Consider the following 21,374-nt stretch of genomic DNA (forward strand, 5'->3'; position numbering starts at 1 on the left):
GTCAGGAGAACAGCAAATGAAAGGAACAAAAAGAAAAGAATGAACTAATTTTATTCCATTTGACCATCAGCAAAAAGAAAATCCCCCCCTTCATTTTCCTGTATTAAGAACAACTCTAGTATGCTAAACTACAACTATAAGCTGCCTCAGAATTTCATCTTTAAAGCTCTATCACTCATGAAAAAAAAGGAAAAAAAAGAGCCAATCCTCAAAGATTTCAGTAATAAAAATCCTAGGAAGATTTTCTGATTGATTTTGCCTAAATAATGATGATGATGATGATGATATTTTATACTGGGGCTCCAACTAAGGACCTCGCTCATACTAGGCAAGCGCCCTATTACTGAGCCACACTCCAGACCCCAAGTTTTGTGTAGATTATTTGATCTATGAGAACACTCTGATTGGAACCTCAATCCAATGAACAAAATGATGAGAATGGGGTAGACAGAATGTTCCTTCTTCTAGACAAAAGGGGGAAAGGAACATTGGACCAACAATAGTAAGAAATGTCTACTACATGTAGAAACTAGATTGGTCCTCAGAATAACAGACATATGAAACTAACCAAGCAAACACCTTAATTTTTTTTTCTGCCATATAAGCCTTGCTTGGGCAAAAAAACAATCCAAGCCAACCCAAGATCAACAACTTTACTTAAACATAGATCATTCCATCTTATACTCATCTTATTATTCTCCATAATCCAGTCACATTGTCCATTCTTTGGTTATTTTCTTTTTTCTTTTGAGATCCTGGGGATGGAACCCTGGGGTGCTCTACCACTGAGATTGGCTTTTGAGATAGGCCCTCAGTAAGTTGTTCAGGCTGGCCTCAAACTTGCGATTTCATCCTCCTGCCTCAGCCTCCCAAGTAGTTGGGATTACAGGCATGCACCACTACCCCTGGCTCTTGGGCTACTTCTTGTATGTACTGAGCTTCTTCCTTCTTGGCTTCTATTAGCTGTTCCTTTGTTTGCAATGACTACCCCTGAGATCTCCACTCAATGCACCTCAGTATAGAAGACTTCTCTGACCACATGTTTATCATAAAGTAATTCCTTGCTAGTTTTAATTTGTCATCGTGCTTATCACTACTAAAAGTTTCATTTTCTTCCTCTCATCTTCTTTTCTGTTTCACTTCTTTAAAACATAATTTCTGTGGAAACTGAAATATTTTCTGTATTCTTGCCTGCTGTAATGCCAACTCCTACAATAATGTCTGACACTCCATAGGTCCTTAATGCATATTTAAACTACTGAATGAATGAACCCAAGGTATAGAAGAGGCTACAGCATTTAACATGACTATTTGTACAAAATAGATGCTTTTAACAGGTTTGCAAATCGGGACAGTTCAGAAAAGTAATACATTTAGAATGTGCTGGCAATATAGTTGAACTGACCAAGACTTCAAGTCTCACACCAAGGTCAAAAGGCAAATACCCATCTTCCCCATGCATTTCTCATAGGTTTTCTGAGCCATGTGAGTTACATTTTAGAAAAGCTTCTTGCATGGTTATCACTTACTGAGCATATGTCATATGTCAGGCAGTATGCTAGGTATTATTTTACATGAATTAGCTCAAATTCTAAGTCTTGAAATAGTAATAAATTACTTGCTTAGGGTCCTAAATATTGTAAAAGATGGGAATGAGCTCATAACCCTTACCACTACCTATGGTGTTTTCTCTAGAAAGTTCTAGCAGATCAGGGTACATGTGTCAGAGTTGTGTTCTAAACTATAGTTTGGATGAGCTATAATAATTGGTACTTGCCCTCAAACTCACTTTATTTTTATCTGTGCCTGGAATATAGATGAACAGATGAAATTTTGTTAAAAGTCCTGGAGATTTTTGTTTTATCATAGTTGTTAAAAATTTTGTCCCCATACCAGCGCATCAGCATCTCCTGGGAACATGTCAGAAATGTAAATCCATAGGCTCCATTTATGATCTTCTCAATCAGTAGCTCTGAAGTTGGCCCAGAAATCTGAGTTTTAATAAGCTCTACATCTTCTAATGATCTGTAATGTTTGAGAACCAGGGATTTAGGATATTGCTTGCATAGCCATGTTGTTTCAGCTACTACCAATAGAGAATTCTATAGCCCAATACTAAGGCATTAAAATTAGGAGTAGGGTGACCAACAGTCCTGATTTACCCAGTACTCAAGGGGTTCCCATGATATAAGTTTCAGCTTTAAATGTGGAACAGGCCTTGGAAAACCAGGGTGAGTTGGTTTAAGAGGTTTCAGTCCATGGTCAGCTGACTCTATTGTCTCTGGGCCTGTGTTGGGGCAGAGTTTCATTCTTCCATAGTCACATCTCCCTCTGATTATAGTCAGAAAAGACCTCCCAACTGTAAAGACCTGTATGATTCGATAGGATTTTCCAGTATGATCTTTCCATCTCAAGATTCTTAATTACTTTTGCAAAGCCTTTTTTGACACTTGCAGTAACATATTCACAGGATTGGGGCTGAGGATGCAGACATCTTTGGGAATTTTATTCTGCCTACTATTGTTAGCATAAATGGAAGCCAGTGATGCAGGACCTTCAGTACTAAAACCAGGAAAGTTCTGGGAAAAAAACTGGGATATGTTGGTCCCTTAATTGGAGTAGGAGGGTATAAAGAAGGGTGATGTTGCTGTGTTGGAGGCCACATCATGCAGTGGTAAAAGGAAACAAACTACAGACCTGGGCCAAAGTGAAAAGGAGACAGATCTGTGTTCCTGATTGGCCCATTTCATGATTTTGTGTAACTGGATTCAAACTTTGTCATTTCATGCTGTGACAGGAACTCCCATTTGTAGACCTTTTTGTGTGGTGAGTATAACCATACTAATTTATTATTAGTCACTAACCATGGGTAATTCATTGTTGCTTATAAAATGCCACATTAACTACCACTACCATTGAGTTATCAAGTTCTGATGGGAGCAAGAAGAAATCACAATGTTAATTGTCTGAATCTGGCTCTGTGTGTGTGATCAGCATGTGATCAGGGCCTTGCTGAGTCCTAAAGAGAACTGGTGAAGCACAATTGCAGGAATGCAGACTGTAGTAGTAGCTCTTGCAGGGAAGCAATGTTCCATGAGTATTTTATTGTATGAGTATATATTAAGAATGCATTTGCCCTGTGTAAATATCTGACTATCTCTAGTTTTACCATCTCTTCAAATTCGGCATTCCCAAACCAAATGCTTTTTCTTATAAAAATCTGGAAGTAGGTGCACATATAAAGTATGAATTATGCAGCTGAACTTTTGTGAACGCAATGTGAAACCAATGTGTATCTTCTTCTGTCTGTTGACTCACTGGAAATTAAAGTTGAGTAAGGGATTTGCACACATGATGTGGTAAGTGCTCATCTACTTTATGACACAGCTGCTTCTCTGTAAAGGAGAGAGCACAGTACTAGGAGTGAAGACAGACATGAAAGGATTCAAATCCTAAATCCACCCCTTGTGAAGTGTGTGCACTAGGGCCATTTTTAAATTTTCTAAGACTTATTTTTCTCTTCTTTCAAAAAAAGTATATTTATACCTTGTTTACTGTGAAGAATGAGTAACTTATATTAAACATTAAGTGTTTGTACAGTGTCAGCACAAGTAAATGGCAGCTATTAACACTCTTGGTTTGCTTTTCAAAGATATATTTAATCATAATAAGGGTTTATCAATGTGCTTTAGCATATTAGTATTATTTTCACTCCTTGAGTGGTCATTCTTTTGACAAGTTTTCTGTCTGTGTAAGGCTGAAATTGAGAGGTTAACAATTAAAAAGTGAGTAACTTCAATTCTCAAGGAACTTACAGCAGAGATGACACTGGCCTGAATTAGAAGATGAGTAAGTGATGTTTGGAGGAGCAGAGTGCATGTCACTCTTGGGGGCAGCATGAGTTGCACTGATCAGTTATGATCAGTGCTGGGAATTAACAGGTAGTTTGGTTTTGCTGCAGGATAAGTGTGTTAGGAAGTGGTCAGAATTGAAGCTGGAGATACCAGCTAGAGCAAGAAATACCTTCTATGTCATGGTATACCAGTGCATGGTAGAAAGCCACTGATGCTTTTATGTAGGGAGTAAATTTGATCTAATTAAGTTTTTAAAATATCACACTCTATGGAGAATGCAAGGGTGAAATTTGGCATATTACTTAGGAGGCTCTATCATTTATATATTTATTATATATCTGTATGGAAGAGAAACTAAGATATCTCATAAAACATTAATTAAAGATCTACTTGCATAATGAATGTGAGCAGAAGGAAACAACCAAGACTACTAAAGCGACTAGGAGCAGGAACACTAGAAATTGGTACCAATCCCAGGCATAGAGGGTTAAGGGGAGGAAACAGTGAAAACTGGAACAGGGATAAATACCACCTGGATAGGAACTGTAGTCTTTCTTAGGTCTAGAAGCAAACTGAGAGGAGGACTCATGTGTAGGTGATTTAATTCAAGAAGTGCTACTAGAAGAAACTGGAGAAGAAGTAAAGGAAACAGGGAAGGGAAGGAAGTCATGCCTGGGTACCACTGTGTTGGTGCCTGGTAGAAGGAAGTCAATGTGCAATAGACTAGGAATTAATGGGAAGTTGTCACTCAAAGACCTTGGTTTTCAATTTGGTCATCTATAAAATGTAGGAAGTACATGCCTACAGAGTCGTCATGGGAATGAAATAAGAAAGTACAAGGGTTTTGTAAGGTGGTATACAAAGGTAAGGTGCCAGAATATTAGGAAAATTGTTAATGTTTGAACCTAATTGATTTGGGGAATAAGTTCAGAGCTGGAGATAAATATGAGGCTGGTGTTAGGTCTTCTGAGATCCGTATGCATACAGCCTGAGGTCAGGATGTCTTTGAACTAGCTCCTAGACACTAATGACTGTCTTTTTATGATGAAAGATAAGATCCTGCTGAGTGAATTTTTAATCTTTGATGATGGTAGATGGATAAAGTCGGAGAAATTTTTTTAAAAATATTTTTATATCTTAAATTGGATATGGCATAGAAGTGCACATTACTGTGGTTATTATTTTTTCAAAGATGACTTATATGATATTGTATCAGTATGATGGTGTGGTTTCTATTGAACAACTGCATTACTGTTATCTATTGTTATTTGAAATCTATAGTATATTAAAAGGAATAGAATCATGGCTCTCTTAAATGATGTCAAAATCTAATTATTGTCATTTTGTATTTCCCTCCATTCTCTATAAACATCTGGGCTATAGATTAGTTTTTTGTTTAATGATAACATCTATGACACTGTGGGACATTTCGGTAAAACTTCTTGACACGGAAGACTCATTATCCCTGGATGGAGAGAATAAAAGCAGAGTGGCACAGGAAGGTGTCTGCAGTAGACCCAGGATTGCATTCTGATCACCTCACAGGTTACTTCCTCCAGTGACAGCAGGAAATACTGGTAACCTTGGCAACACTGGTAGCCCTTCCCATCCTTTTTTAATTGAAATAGCTGTTGCTAGGATACAGCCTAAAGCAAAAAGGAGGGAAAGAGAGAGCAAGAGAATGAAAGAGAACCGGAGGAAAAGAGAGAATGAAAGAGGACAGAAAATAAAAGAAAGCATAAGAACAAAAATGAAAAAGGAAGGTAAAATTAAAGCATTGGATGGTATTTAAAGGGCAGACTGACTGACATGAAAGAGACTGTTGAGTTACTATCAAAATTAGTGAGCATGGAACAGAGGTAAAGTGGAATGTTAATTTCTGACTTACTAAAATCAATAATTCATACTTCATTTTGATTCCAAATTTTCTCAAGCAAGCTACTTATCTTTAATGTGGATGCTTTCATACTGCCTCAGAAAGGAAATGTTTATTAGTTCTCTTTCCTTTACTTTTAATCAATCCTTAATCCCTGTCAATTTTTTTTTCTTGATGCTTGCTTTTCTTCTGTAGCCTGAAAACAAAATATCTGCAGAGAGTAGCACTGTATTAAGATGCAGTGAATGCTCCTCTGTCAGTAGGGCACTGGAGAAGTTTCTCTGATGTCTGTGAGAAGTCATGACCCTGTCATCCATGCTTCTGCCCTCATAGCTGCCTTTCCATCCATGCATATGCTTGAATATTGGGTGAAGAGAAACAATTTAAGTGGCTGACACCCTCTGAGTTCAGGGGAAAGGTTATGATTGCTCTGAGTGACTGTAGCTTTTGTGGCAGGAGAGTCACATCATACAAGACTAACAAAGAGAACTGGCGGCTCTGCTGAATGGCTCCTCTATTCTGGGATTTGAAAATGAGTCAAACTGGGCACATCCCTTATTTCTAGAAAACAGGTATGTTACTCAAGATAAAGCCACAAAGCAATTGTGTAGCTTTGAAATGTTGGACATTTTGCTTCATCTTAAGAGATTTGGTGCGTTCGTTTACCAAGGTGTCTCCAACTCCTAGAAGAGCACCAAGAATGTGAACTTGGTTGGTGTTCAGTAATGTTGATAAATGAGTAACTTAAAAAAAAAAAAAGCATCATCTTTCAGGGCGATGATTACCTCCTTGTTCCCAGTCTTAGTTTAGGGTACCCAGACCTGACCTGTAAGTGTGGAGCACCCAGGACTCATTATCAGAGTACATTCCCTCACTATAGTTACTGATTCAAGGATGGGTTTATGAAAGAGTCAAAGCTGATGAAATAGAATGAGAATTTTTCTTTTATTTCCAGCAATAAAATATCACTTCATCTTAAATTCATACATAAATTCATCCTACAGTTCATAATTTAATATTTTGTGAGCATGGTAGCCTGAGACAAGAATTAATGCTAAGGAAACATAGCCAAGAAGTGAGAACTCTTTCTGCCCAAAAAGACTATTTCCAAAGTCTTTCCAAGATCCTAGCTTGGAAAGAGGGATTGCCATCACCTGCTCCACATGGCACTGGAGGCACAGGTACATAGAGATTCTGAGATGTGCCTTTTCCAATGCAATGCCTTGCTTTTCCATCTTTCTAATGCTTGTGTATTTTGTGTTTCTAAAACAAACAATAAACAGACACCCATCTATGTTTACTTCTTCCTTTTGTATAGACTTATTCTAGTGTTTGGGATCTGGCTGAGGAACAGTTAGAATCTTTCTTCTTTTATATGGTTACTCTCTACTCCATATCTGCCCTTGATTCCTTGGATTTCCTCACAAATTCTTTTTAAAAATCTGTTCCGTCAGTGCAAATCAAGACACTGACACCAAGAAGCTATCCATCTCCCAACCTATTATAATACCAGATATGGGTTCAAACATATAAATGGAATGAAAGAAACTAGAGCCATCACCACTAAGTATCCTATGGCTTTGACTCTACTACATGCCTAAATTTTATTATGAAGAAGTTGATTTGGAGCTAGGACCTAATATTATACTTATCATACAGTATAGCTTTTTTTTTTTTTTTTTTTTTTTAAAGAGAGAGTGAGAGAGGAGAGAGAGAGAGAGAGAGAAGAGAATTTTTTTAATATTTATTTTTAGTTCTCGGCGGACACAACATCTTTGTTGGTATGTGGTGCTGAGGATCGAACCCGGGCCGCACGCATGCCAGGCGAGCGCGCTACCGCTTGAGCCACATCCCCAGCCCTACAGTATAGCTTTAAATATGTATTTTAAAAAGTTACCAGCAGTTTTGGCCTTCTAGGGCAAAATGGGTATTAATTTAGAGGCAGCCAATCCTTTGTTTTGGGAAGAGTCATTTAGCATGCCTTTTTAAATGCAAATATACATTTTTTTTTGTAACTATGGTTGGTCTTAGTACAGAAGTTGCAGACTGAGATGATAAGATTTTAGAAGAGTCTTAAAACCAAGAGCATATTTTAGTGAATTTGCTGCTGTTAAAAGATTTCCTTAGAGATTTTTTTTGTGGTTTTTGAAATCCAAATTGAGAGTTCCCTATACCTATCCATTATTATTTGTTCTCATGGAATTGCATATTTTATCCCTTTAAAAGGTATTTGGAAGAATAGGAAGACTAAAGGGGTATATTGAGATAGGAATTTAGGATAAAGAGATAGAAATACTGAATTTTAAAGGAAACATCCACAAACCATGGAGATGTAGAAAGTATAGTTGTAAATCTTGAGCAACATACACTTGGTCTATGTCTTTGGCCCATGCCCTTGTAAAATGAGGGAAATAAACAAGCAGAGGGAAAACTGGCCTGAAATTGTGTAGCTCCATCCTGGCCCCTGATACAGCCCTTCTATAAATATTGGATCCCCAGCCCAAGTCAGGGCTGTTTCTCACCCTGGAGACAGCCTGCATTCTCCCTTGAATGTTTATCTACCTTCTTAAATAAACATGCCTTTGTCTGGCTTGTGTTGAAATTCTTTTCCATCACATATGCCAAGAACCCTGCTGGTCCTAAGTTGAGTTCCCCATCTCCTCTGGGAACTCCTCAGACCCTTTTCTGGAGACATCTCTTCTCCTGTGATAATATGACCTGAATACCCATCACTTCACTCAGAAGAAATACTATGAAAAATGTGGAATTTGTTCAGCTCATAAAACTTAGACTACATTATTGATGTCTCGGGTGTGATTTTTATCTAAGACTAAATATTCCATATGAAAAATATGTTGTTGGATTATTGAACCTTTTTTTTCCCCTGGGGGTGGGGTGGAGGCATCGAGTTAAATTCTATCCTTAGAGTTCAAAGAAGGACTCTCCCTGAAATAAATGTTTATGCACTTACTCAGTCATCCAGGGAAAAGCTGATCTAAAGATGAAATGGGGATTGGAGAGATGATCTGGGAATTGGGTGATGGCCACAAGCTTGAGAGATGAAACTATCTGGGTGGTAGTCAACCAGAACAAGTCACATAGAGGTTAACCAGGAGTTGGGCAGGAGGGACTCTGAGGCCTAGTCTAGAAGTATGGCTCTAAGATTAGCCATTTGTATAGCAAGTACATGGTTTTGCCACTATCCTTAGACCTTCAGTCAAATCTTGTAAATAATTAGTGTCTGGTTTCAGCTATGCCAGAGCGGAAAAGATGATAGGATACAGTAGAGTGTAGTTATCATTCATTTATAGTACCTACTATTTTTGAGGCATGTTCCTAATGTACTATAAATGAACAAAATTGACAAAATCTCTATTGTCATCTTATATATTCATTATCCGATTATTTATTTTATTGGATGTCTTCCTCTATTAGATTGTATGTTTCTGGAGATAAATACTATGAAAAAATTATGACAAGGAGCTAGAGAGTGTTTAGGTGTGGGGGAGGCTTTGAATGGGCAAATTTTAAGCAAAGAGCTGAAGGAAGTGAGGGGACAATCCATTGGATATCTGATGGAGAACATTCCGGCAGAGAGAATAGCAAATGCTAAGACCCTAAAGCAGAGGTACTCCCACTGTGTGTTTTAATTTGTGCTGCTATAACAAAATAACAGACTGGATAATTTATGAATAATATAAACTTATTTCTCAGAGCTCTGGAGGCTTAAAGTCCAAGCTCAAGAAACTGGCAGCTTCAGTGTCTGCTCAGAGCCTAGACTCTGCTCCCAAGATGGCAGGGTAATGCTACATTCTGCAGAGGAGGTGGTGCTGTATCCTCATATTAGGGGACAGAGAGATGCAGATGGTGGGCACACTAGGTTAAGAGAAGAGTTCTATAAAATGGGCCCACTGAGCTGAACCCAACAAGCTTTCTTTGCCAAAAAGCAATTTGCCTACAACCCTGCCTAGCCTAAGTGGACAGGATATGTCACATTCCTCAGCAAACTACCTGTTATTTGCAAGGAAATGCAGTCAGGAAATAACACTGATAAGAGGGACCCAAATTACTTTGAAGGGAGAGACTTTTGTGACCCTTTTCACAGACCAGATTCTGAAAGATATGGATAGTTCCTCCTAACCATAAAATCCAAAAGAACGTGTGGTTAAGAATCCAACTAGAACCAGCCAGGATGGGCCAAGGTGACCTAGATTTGCCATGAGAGTGAATACTTGAAAGTCAGATATCATCTTGCTGTCAGTCAAAAGTGAAGAGATGGACCTGGGTGGGACTCTCTGGAAATTTCTCTGGGATCCCCAATAAAACTGGAGTGCAGGAGAGGCACATTGTCTCTCTCTTCTCTGAGAGGACCTACTCTTTCTAGAGAGTGTCCCCTTTCCCTTTTCCTGTCCCTTCTTTCTGACTTGGTCACAAGAATCGAGGTTTGAAGAGGGGGACTTCTCACGGCCTCAGTTTCTCAGAAGAAACTGTTCCCAGCTCTGTAACATTCACTTGGTGGGAGGGACAGAAGGGCTAAAGGGCCTAGCTAGTTTCCTCCAGCCCTTTTATAAAGTCATTGATTCCATTTAACAAGAGTATGGTCAGTGAAAGGAGGCAAGTGAGATAGAATCAGCAAAGTAAGCTGTCCGCAGGACTTGGGTATTTCTCTGAATAAGATGGCAGACTGCTTTCAGCAGGAGGGACATAACTATATTTTCAGAAGGACAACTAGCTGAAGAGTGGAAAAAAGAATGTGGAGAACAAGGGCAAAGCTGGGAGACCAGTTGGGTGGTTTTTGCAATAATCCAGATGACATCTGGCTTTAGGTCAGCTTTTTATTCTTGGTCTACACTGATTCCAGCTCTTCCAGTCCTCAAATATGATTCACTTATTTATGCTAGCCTTCTCCATACCTGTCTTTCTCTATCAGCAGATAATAAATAACCTCTTTGAACTTAATAGATGCTTAGTGTGGGTCTTGTGAAAATGAATATAAATACATCTAGCTCTGTGAAATAGTAGTATAATCTCTAGTTACTAAGTGAAACATTGAGTAGACAATCTTCAGTTAAACTAAATTCAGCCCTAAAGCAAACATGTCCTTTGCAGTAGAGAGATCTATAGACCAAGGCAATCAGCAAAAGAAAGACTTTACAGTAATAAGCATATAGCTGCCAGAAAGCAGTTATCTCATAAGTTATTCTTTTCTGCTTAAAATTCTCACTACAATTTGGAACAGACATCCATTGGCTGAGGTGAGGTATGCATGTGTGTTACCCCACTTGAAGTCTCCATATTGCTTGGATTTGTGTAGTAGGAATGAGGAACAGAAGTGAAAACAGAAAGTACAATAGAAATGATTTCATTACTTTGCATAATTGAGGCAGACAGCATGTACATTAAGGACTCAGATTTGAGAAACTTTACCCTAAGCAGGCTACATTATAGTTGGACCTCATATATTAATTGTAATTGACACTTAAGTCAACAGCCAGTAAATTCTCTAGGTAACTACAACATGTGGCATTTCCTTATGATTTCTTTGTTATGTCCTATAGATTCCTAGTGAGAAAAAGCCTGTTATTATCCTAGCTTCTTATTTGGATTAGCCAATTAAACATTTATTTATTTATCCTAGAAGTCCCCTGAGTTCTAGAGTAAAGCTGAAAAGATCACCGATCATGTAAAAAGGCATTTCTCAAAGTATAACATTAGGACCACTTATATCTGCATCATATAAAGAGTTAGTTGAAAATGCATATTCTTGGATCCTTCTCCTGGCCTATAGGATTAGAATATTTGTAGATGGGTCTGCAATATGAACATTTAATAACCTCTCCAGAGAATTCTTACCAGTAGTGTGCTGCTAAATATTTAACACCTGGTTCTCAAGACAGTGGGGAGGGGAATCCGGAGGGTTGACTCAGCATTTGTCAATTTCTCCTTCTCTATGACAAATAGAGATATTGGGAGAATAAAAAAACAAAAATGAACAAACAAAAAGCCTGCTGGCAGTAACGAAGAGTGTGGGAACCATTTTCTTTTTCTTCTTTGTTAAGGACTATTTTCACTACTTTATAGTTCAAGCTTGCAGCTAACGTTTATATTTAGCAAGCTCTGCTTTCACCTTACATCTTTCCTCCCTTCTTAGCAAACAGATAAATCATTCTGTTAGATATTTTCTGCCAGTCACACCTCTCCCTCCCTCCCTCCCTCCCTTCTTCTCCACTTCTCCCTCTAGCCAACCCACATCTTTTTTTATGTATCTATTTCTTGCCCCCCACCCCTGCCAGCATCAGGTAAATGTCCACTCTTTTCCTACCCTTCTTATATGTGTAGCTTCATTTTGATCCTAACCAGAAAAATCTGGGATTTCCAGAGCTGCTTCTCCAGCCTCCTTTCCTGAAATGACATTGATATTAAATGGGCAGAAAGAAGGTGGGGAATTAAGGGAACTGATAAGACCCAGGAGAGGGAGGCTGCTGCCTGGGACTAGAAGCTCATTAGCTCTCATCAAGAAGTAGTCACTGAAAACCCTTACCCCCACCACAGAACAAAACACATGGCCTCCATCACCCTGAGGCTGACCTCAGAACCCAGGTGCAGGCCTGTCAACCACCTCATCACTCTGTCACCTGATACTCCATTCCTGTCATATTCTCCTCTGTAAACCTTATAATGTCTACCCTTCTTAACACCTGGGGCCTGATCCCTTGCAATGATCTCAGAAAGATAACCCTAAAGTCCCTTTTATCTGTTGCAGGATTATCATTATACATCAGTGTCCTTTTCTTTTCCCAGTAGGTAATGAGTTTGGTGGTTTCAGAGAGCCCAGTGGCATAAAGAGTTTAAAGGGCTGAATTGAATGTCCTGGCTCCTCCTGCTGTGGGACCTCAGCCAAGGATCTTAATAGTTCAGTCTTCCAATTTTCTAGCCATGAAAGACAAATAGTAATGTAATAAAAACTCCTCCTCAACACGCACGCACACACATACACACTTATTTCTTGAGTATTTGTGAAGGATAAATAAGGATATTAGTTTTGTCAGTTCTGGATTAATCTTTTGGTTGGCCAGAGAACAATGCTGGCATTGTTTCGTGTGCCATGTAGAGGCTTAAGATTTTCAGAGATTGGATCTTGCACCTGCTCTTTTCATCACAAGTATGAGGTGGTGCCTCCTGAAATCATCCAACACTGCTGTTTCTAAAGACTTTTGAGACAAGCAGATTATAAAAGTGTCCCTAGTAAACCATTCTAGCCACAAGGAAATTATTTTCTCTCAACCAAATCCTTTAGTCAATCTTTTTATATCTATGTTTTCTTGATCTTTTCTCATAATAAATGAAAGAGAGTTGCTCACAATCTTTGGTATAAATGCACCTCTCATAGACCAGAGGCAGTTATTGAGTTATCCCTTGACTTTTTCCCATTCCCTGAGTAATAGGTGCCATGAAAATATCTGTCCAAATAAAACAAAATCCTATCCACAAGAAACAATATAGGGTGGGGCTGTAGCTCAATGGCAGAGCACTTGTCTGCATACATAAGGCACTGGGTACAATCCTTAGCATTGCATTAAAAAAAATAAATAAAACCAAGGCATGTTGTCCATCTACAACTACTAAAAAAAATCTTAAAAGAAAATATAGGCAACAAAATGGTTTAAATACAGAGTCAAAAATTAAGAAAGGAATATGAATTAAAGAATGGAAATAATTAATTCCTGCTGGGGGAATTTGGATATAAAGGGGTAGTGTGAACATTCTCTCTCTCTCTCTCTCTCTCTCTCTCTCTCTCTCTCTCTCTCTCTCTCTCTCTCCCCTTTTATTGATAATCATTAAGACACTTCTCCAATAAAATCTTTTAAAATTGCCTCCCCATCCTTATTCATTGAAGAACTTTCCTTTGAATATAGAATTAGAGGAAGATCTTAATCTAGAATTTTCAAATTCTCTTGTATCTCAGTATATTTTTCATGGTTCTCTTGGCCAAAAGAAATAGTTCTGTTTATTAAGTAGTTAGAATCAGACAACTTAAAAAGTATTTATGTTCTGAGAACGTAGTGGCCACTTAAAAAAGTAATATGCCTAAATCAAAAGCAATAAGATACATTATATTCTATCCTTGAGTAACTACAATTACTTACCAATGGGATATGTGATCATGTTGGACATTGGTGCAGCTTTTCAATCCTACCACCCTCTTACCCTACTCCACATTGATTTTCACATGCAACTTGCTTTTCATCACCTGGCTTTGCTCAGTTCTGGTATCATTGAAAGAATAAAATATCTCTTAGGACTGATGTGAGTTGCTGTCATGCCCCAGAGAACCTTACCACATAGGGAACTGTGGGCTTCACTGATATTCAATGAAAATGAACAAAAGGATATTCATGTTGGCAAGAGGGAAGGCTGTGCAAATGTGGGGGCCAGAGGGTATAGGAATATTTCTATACCTTCCTTTCAATTTTGGTGTAAAACTAAAATTGTTCAAAGAACAGTCTTTTCTTAAAAAAAAAAAAAGAATATCCTGTACACAGTAATCATCTTGCTTCAAGATCAACTTGACTAATTGTCAGACTGTACAAGTTTGACCTTGTGTATCTATACTTCTAAATCACTCCATCAATCCTCAGTTGAGACCACCTGGCACTCTGATCATTCTTTAGAGTGAATGTCACTCTACCACAGTGTGAAAAATGCCAAGGTAAAAACAGAATATAAGTAATTAAATTACAGATTCACCTCCCATCTTTAATCCAAAGTATTGTGACCTATCCTAAAATTGCATCTCTGTCTCTCTTATCTGTCCCTATTCCCCTCTTCTCCCTCTCACATTTCCTCCCTCCTCTCCTCCCTTCCTCCCTCTCTTTCTTTCTTTTTCCTTCGTTTCATTTATGTACTCATTTATGCTTTTATTCCACCAATTAAATTAAGCATCTGTTTTACATTAGGCACTGACCAAGGCAATGGGATCCTACACTGAGGAGGGCAGACTTGATGCCGGTTACATGACACTTAGAGTGGAGTGATATATTTATTTACTCAACAATAAATATTAATGTAGCACTCACTAAGCTCCAGGCTTTGGCCTAGGCACTGGGGTCAGTCATTGCTAAATTGACCTTGACAGATTCCAGTTACAGGTTCTTGAACTCTTATTTAAACATTGATCTTTGTATCTACCACACTTGATCTTTTTGGCTACTCTCCAGGAATGTTATGGGGAACTTGTTTTTCAAGTTTTCATCTCATCTCCATAGGAACCCAACTCCTAATGGAATTACTTTTCTCTTATTTTTATGCCATTGTTCTGTTCCAGTAGAAGATGGTGAACACTGCTTTCCAGCTCAGCATCTGTTCTTTCTTTTTCCAATAAGTTGGAATTTTTGTCATTCAACTTCTGTCCCAGTTGTGAAACTACACTCACACATTAAACCATATGCTTAAGAGTAACATTATTCTTTAGAGGAAAAAAGAGGTCATATTCGGAACACACAGATTTGAGAAGCCTTTTTCCATAAAAATTAAAATATAATATTTTACATATGATCTAAGTATAATCATGTGGTATTCTTGCAGTATGGTCATTGATTTGCCAATTCATTCATTTTTTGGCTGATAATAGTGTATCTTCTGAAATATGCTTATGATATACAAGATTCTGCCCCTCTGGTGTTCATATTCTAGTTAGGGAGAAAGAAAGAGAACCATATACAGTATTATAAGTATATAGTATGTGGCCAATTGGAAATAGTTTTAGAAACTATGGTGATTAAATACCAAGCATGCAATGGTATACCATTACATTATGGAAGATTTTTTTAAATGAGACAGGAAAAATATTAATAAGGTGGAAGAAGTATAATACAATATGTACTGTATTACAACAATAGCTCCCATACCACTGGAAATACATGTAATGCAATATCAATAGTAATTATTCCTAAGTAATTATTCCTTAGAATTATAAATTATATTCATTTTTCTTCAGCTTGAAAATTTTTGTCTTCTAGACCAATGCTGTTCAATGTAAATATAATGCAAGATATATAAACTAGTTAAAAATTTCCCATAGTAATATTATAAAAATTAAAAAGAAAAAAATTATATTTTATTTAACCCAACATATCCAAAATATTATTTTATCAGGTAACCCATGTAAACTTTATTAATGAGATATTTACATATTTTTTACCAAGTCTTCAAAATGAGATGTGCATTTTTGAGTTAATACATCTCAATTTAGGGAAGCTGCATTTTAAGGGCTTAGTAACTGCATGTGGTCAATGGCTTCTCTGTTAGAGCAGTTCTATATTTTCTACAATGGACTTGTATTCTTTTTGTTATGAGAAAAAGGAGCATACAGAAATTTAAAAATAAAGCTTCTGGTGGAGAGGGAGAGACCAAACAAAATGACAGGTGTTACTATGTGTGTAGTAAGAGGAGGGGAAAAATAAGTTTGTCTCTCAGTCCATCTGTGTGGAAGTTAAGCTGAAGCAAAGATTGAGAGGATGAGGAAGACTTTGCTAGGTAGACAAGAGGGTCAAAGGAGCATTATATGCTTAGAAAATGGTTTCTTCAAGCCTACTGAGGTGAGATCAAGGTGGGGACTTGTAAATAGTTTGGGGGACCTGAAATAGTTCAACCTGGCTGAGATGTTGGCTGCTTGTGACATGATGGCAGGAGCAAAACTTCACAGACCTGTGTTTGACAGAGCATCAAGGACTTTGCAAGCTACAAAGAAATTTGAACTTATTGGAAAGCCACTGTAGGAGTTTGAGCATGAATATGGCATGATTAGACATCTATGTACTTATGACATATACATTTAAAATATATTGACAGCGCTGGATAAGATGAAGGCAGAGGCAAAGAAACTAATTGATGAAATGTTAAAAGTGACAGAAAGTGCAACATTTATAAGACATTTTGGAGATGGGATAAAATGCATTAGTGACTGATTAGAGAGGTTGTTGGTAGGGGGAAAAAAAGAAAAACTTCTATGGATAATTCATAGGTCCTGGGGAATAGCACTAAAATATGAGTTTGGAGCTGGCCTCAGTGCCTAAGAGAATCCTGTGTCATTTCCTAAGTAGAACATCAAGGAAGCAATAAATTTCTAAGAAAATGTAATGAATTTGAGTTTATGATCGGTGAGGCTCAAATGCCTTTTAGACATCCAGGTGGACACATTCAGGGAAAAGATGATATAGAATCAGAAGTCTGGTTTCTAGTTCACTTCATTCCCAGATACGCCATTGATAATGGCTTATTATCTTTTATCTTTTTCTCTATAAATTCACCTTTAGGCTCTCATTTGCTTTTTAATTCTCATTCATATAGTAATGACAATAACAGATAAAATTTATTAGATGATTAATCTGCCAAACTCAAATTTAGTGCTTTGTGTGGATCTTCATATTCATTCTTCATAACAATCCTGGGAAGGTTTTTTAGGCAAGAAAACTAAGGCTCAAATACTCAAAGTAATTTGTTCAAGGTCTCACTTCTAATATATGTGAAGCTGGCATTGGTACTCAAGTGATGTGGCTTTTCCTGAGGATTCTCAACTTTGTCTTAAACATAAGATAATTCTGTATCAAGATCTTTCTCTTGAATTTCAGACATAAATGTCAATGTATTTATAAGGCATTTCTACCATTTGGAGATTAGCACTATAAGCAAAGTCCTCTCCTGAGTAACCCCTTACACATCTGGACTTAATCATATATTTCTCTTTCTCCCTTATCCTACATTTGCACTCTTCTGAAATATTTGCATTTCAGCAAAAATAAATTCACAATAGATCTCATGGTTCACCACATACATCTGTTCTTTGAGATCAAGACATACATTCCACAGCGGCCAGGATTGCTGATTGTTACCCACTTATAGATGAGAATTTCTGAAGGAATTGCCCTTCACTAGATATTATACTTAGCTACCACCCTGCCTCAGAAGAATCCTGCATTCCATGACTGATCAGTACAAGAGTGCAAGGCCCAGTTCCCTTGCTTCAAAGCAAGAAAACTCTGAGGCCACTCTGGCTCCAGAGCTTCTTTCATAGGACTGGCTGAGTCTGATTTTGGAACTGCATTGCTATTTAACTTCTTTTTCTTCCTAAGCCTATTCCCTTACTCTGGCAAGTATTTTCTTCCAAACAAGAAAATTCATATCCATAAATCTGGATTCAAATCCTTTCCATAAATCTGCATTCAAATCTCCATATCATAGTCTGTTTCCTGAGAAGCCTGACCTAAAATAGTTGATACCAGAGTGATCCTAGGAAGCAGTTCCAACATGAGATATTAAAGCTATATTATCTTTTGGCTGGCTGGCAGTGAACACTCCATTACTGGTGGTAGGTGAAGTTTTGATGACCCATGGAATGCTGTAGCAAGGCAAAAGTAAAACCTTTCATTGGTAGTAAAGTGGAATAGGATACTGAAAGAAGATGTTCTGATAGTTTACTATCAGGCATTTGAGAAGTTCTAGGAAAGTAGAAATTATAAAGACCATGGTTCAGGTAGCTTTGGCTGTGTGCTAACAAGACATTGGAAGAAACACAATGAAAGACAGAGATTGATGAATCCTAAATTTAGTGCAAATTGTAAAAACCAGAGGCCTGAAGGTAGAAAAGGTGAGGACAAAACCCAGAACATGATTCTAAGTGTAGCAGAGTCTTCATGAAGACGACTATGTCAACCTTGGCATATTTGCTTCATCAAGGTCTGGGACTTAATTGGAAAGGTGTGAGCTTCTGACACTTGGAATATTCAGGGTTGATGCATTTGTAAATCTTTATTTCCTCTGAACTCTCAGAAGTGCCTTATTCTTTCATACTAAAATATAGCAGTTTCTCTTTGCTTATAATATTGCAAGATAAGATACATTCCACTTTTTTTCCCCTTTCCTCTTACTTGTCTTCACTTTTCCTCCTGGATACAGGACCAATAACTAGGGCCAAGTCACAACATAACTATCTAAGAAAGTGTTTGGTCTGTCTACTAGAGGAGGAAAAGAACTATACACAGAACCTAGTCAACATGTAGCAGCAGGAACCAGGAGAGAAAATGTAGAAGGATAGGGATTAAAACATAAATATGGATAAGGGGGGAATTTATTGATATATTAACACTATTTATGCAAGATCTAATACCTTGTAAAGAATCTAGTGAAAACTACTAAAGTGCTACTACAATGACACTTAGAAGCTTTCGAAAAGCTATGGCTCACATTAAAACAGCCAGAACGTCCATAGAACATGGTTAAGAGGGACCAGAACATTCAGAGAAATGATCTTCCTAAGTGGATATGGTATGTAAAGCAGAAAATCTGCCTATTAACCAAGTTTCACTTAAGGGCCCACAGGATACTCCATTTACCAGAGTGATAAAGAAAGCTCCCATGAGAGGAAGACCAGCACATAAGGGAAGCTTATAGTGACTGTCCTCACCAGGCCAGGAATGACAGTGGAGGATACTGTTACAGAACTGAGAACCCTGATAGAATTGAAGACGATGCAAAAGTAATAGAGGTTCAGATGTGGCACTTAATTATTGGATGCGATGTGGTCACAATTATCATAATAAGTGGCCATTCTGAGTAATGCTCACAGAGGCCTGATCAGCACTGGTCCAAGGAGATGGTTAATGGAACACAGTGTGACTACAGGAAGCCAATAAGGATGTTTGGTGAATGCACTCAGATGAACTGAAGAGAAATAAAAGGAGGTTGAGGGAAATTACCTCAAGGTCAAAATCCTTGTCCATTTTCAGAAACTGAGTCAATTCTCTGTCTCATATTTTTACTGATTCATAGAGAGGCTGGGTCTACCTATCCCCATCCCCCCAAAAGAAAACTTGCAACCCCATGTTAAGTATTTATGATAATAATTTCCTCAGTCTTTCCTCAAGGTACTATAACTTGTTGGATGATTATGCCTTGAGAGAATTTCCAGTTAATTTGAATACTGTTGTACATAGATCTAAGCTGACATTAATATTCAAGGACCTCAAGTATCATTGTGGCTTCGATTACAGTAGAAACATACAGGGGTCACTTTACAAATGAAAGCCTGACCTACTTCCATTCTACAGTGAGTTCACTGGCTCCATGAACTAACTAGGTGGTCATTTTCCTGGCTCTCAAATATAACATTGGAATAAACATATTTGGTAGTTGACAGAACAGCTGTATTTGTTTTTTGGACTTTGGACTGAAAAATTTCTCTACCAACCGAACAAGGCTACTATCATATGTGGGAGAAATCTGATGGCTTCATTAAGGGCATCATAGCCTCCATCCCAATCAATAATCTGGTTTCTACAACAAATGATAACAGTGGACTATTATCTAATCAATCAAGTGGTGGCCCTAATTACAACTGCTATGCTGTAGTGGTCTTTGCTAGAGGTGACTAAAACAGCCTCAGACTCATGATATGTGGCCATTATTTTGGAAAATGAGATTTTTTTCCCATTGTTTTCAGAAACAAGAAGCAGAAGCAGAGTGTGTTCATGTGGAATGGATAGCAATATATTATGTTCTTGCCCTGAGTTGTTAACTCTTCTGCTGTCTGTCAGAATATAGTCCAAAGAAACGTAGACTTTTCTTTCTGCAGAGCATTATCTCCATTCATTATATCAATGATGTCATGTTAATTAAACTAGTTAAAGTGGAAATGGCAAGTACATTGGTGGCCTTGGTAATACCCATACTGTCAAGAGAATGGGTGATAAATCTCATGGAAATTCAGGGATCTGACAAATCTGTTTTTAGACGTATAATCATTTGAGACATGCCAGGATATCCTTTCCAAAGAAAAGGAGAGATTAATACCTCTCTTATTTTTCACCTTTAAGGAAAAAAACAACAACACTTTTACAGCCTCTTTGGTTTCTGGAGACAGTCTATTTTATACCTGAAAATGCTGCTTCAATTCAGTCATCAACAGAAGAAAAGACTACCAACTTTGATTGAGGTCCAGAGCAAGAAAGGGCTCTGTAGCATGTCTGGCACATACGGTGTTAGATAACAAATGGTAGATATCTGTGATAGGAAAAAATATTGTTTCAAGTTTTGGGTAAAACACAATTGATACATTACAATGTAGATTCCTGAGATTCTAAGTGCAAGGCTATGCCAGCTGCAGCACAGAGATAGAGACCAAAGATTAGTAAAATAACTCTTGCCATGCTTCTGGGACTTGGTCAAGGAAAAACATGGGGTATCAATTGATCATAGCCAAATTACTTATTATATACCATCAACCTATTATATGATCCATCAACTCATAAGATTGTTCTGAACCAACAGCAATTCATTATAAAGTGGAAGTGGTATTTCTGGAGTCAAGCATGAGCAGAATCAGAAGGCACAAGTGAGTTGCAGTTGGCACAGATCTCCATGTCATCTGCCACTGTGTCATTGGCGCCTCTCCCTCAGTTTACACTTATGACCAACTGACAAAGAATGGGTTTGTGGATGTGTTGGTTCTGTATGTGGATCTAAGCTGAGAAAGCACTACTGCTACTCTGTCTACAGCACCAAATACTATCAATGATTAGTGTCAGATAGTCACAACTGTTTCTCCTCTCTTTGGGAAAAATAAAATGAAATAAAAGGTCTGGCTGGAA

General features: G+C 37.8%; 1 protein-coding gene across 9 annotated transcripts in view; it reads left to right on the top strand.

Moving 5' to 3' along the window:
* Positions 1-21,374, top strand: part of GAP43 (growth associated protein 43) — a 368,423-nt gene that overhangs the window by 66,513 nt on the left and 280,536 nt on the right. For 7 of the 9 annotated variants that reach the window (XR_014023147.1, XR_014023148.1, XR_014023149.1 and 4 more), the window contains one exon: positions 6,187-6,302. The exons of the other annotated variants lie outside the window; for them this stretch is intronic. The gene's annotated coding sequence lies outside the window, so the exon portion shown is untranslated. The remainder of the gene's footprint in view (positions 1-6,186; positions 6,303-21,374) is intronic. 9 annotated transcript variants of the gene reach the window in all.

The sequence above is a fragment of the Spermophilus citellus genome (assembly GCF_964194105.1).
Source record: "Spermophilus citellus genome assembly, chromosome: 7".
Taxonomy (NCBI): Eukaryota; Metazoa; Chordata; class Mammalia; order Rodentia; family Sciuridae; genus Spermophilus; species Spermophilus citellus.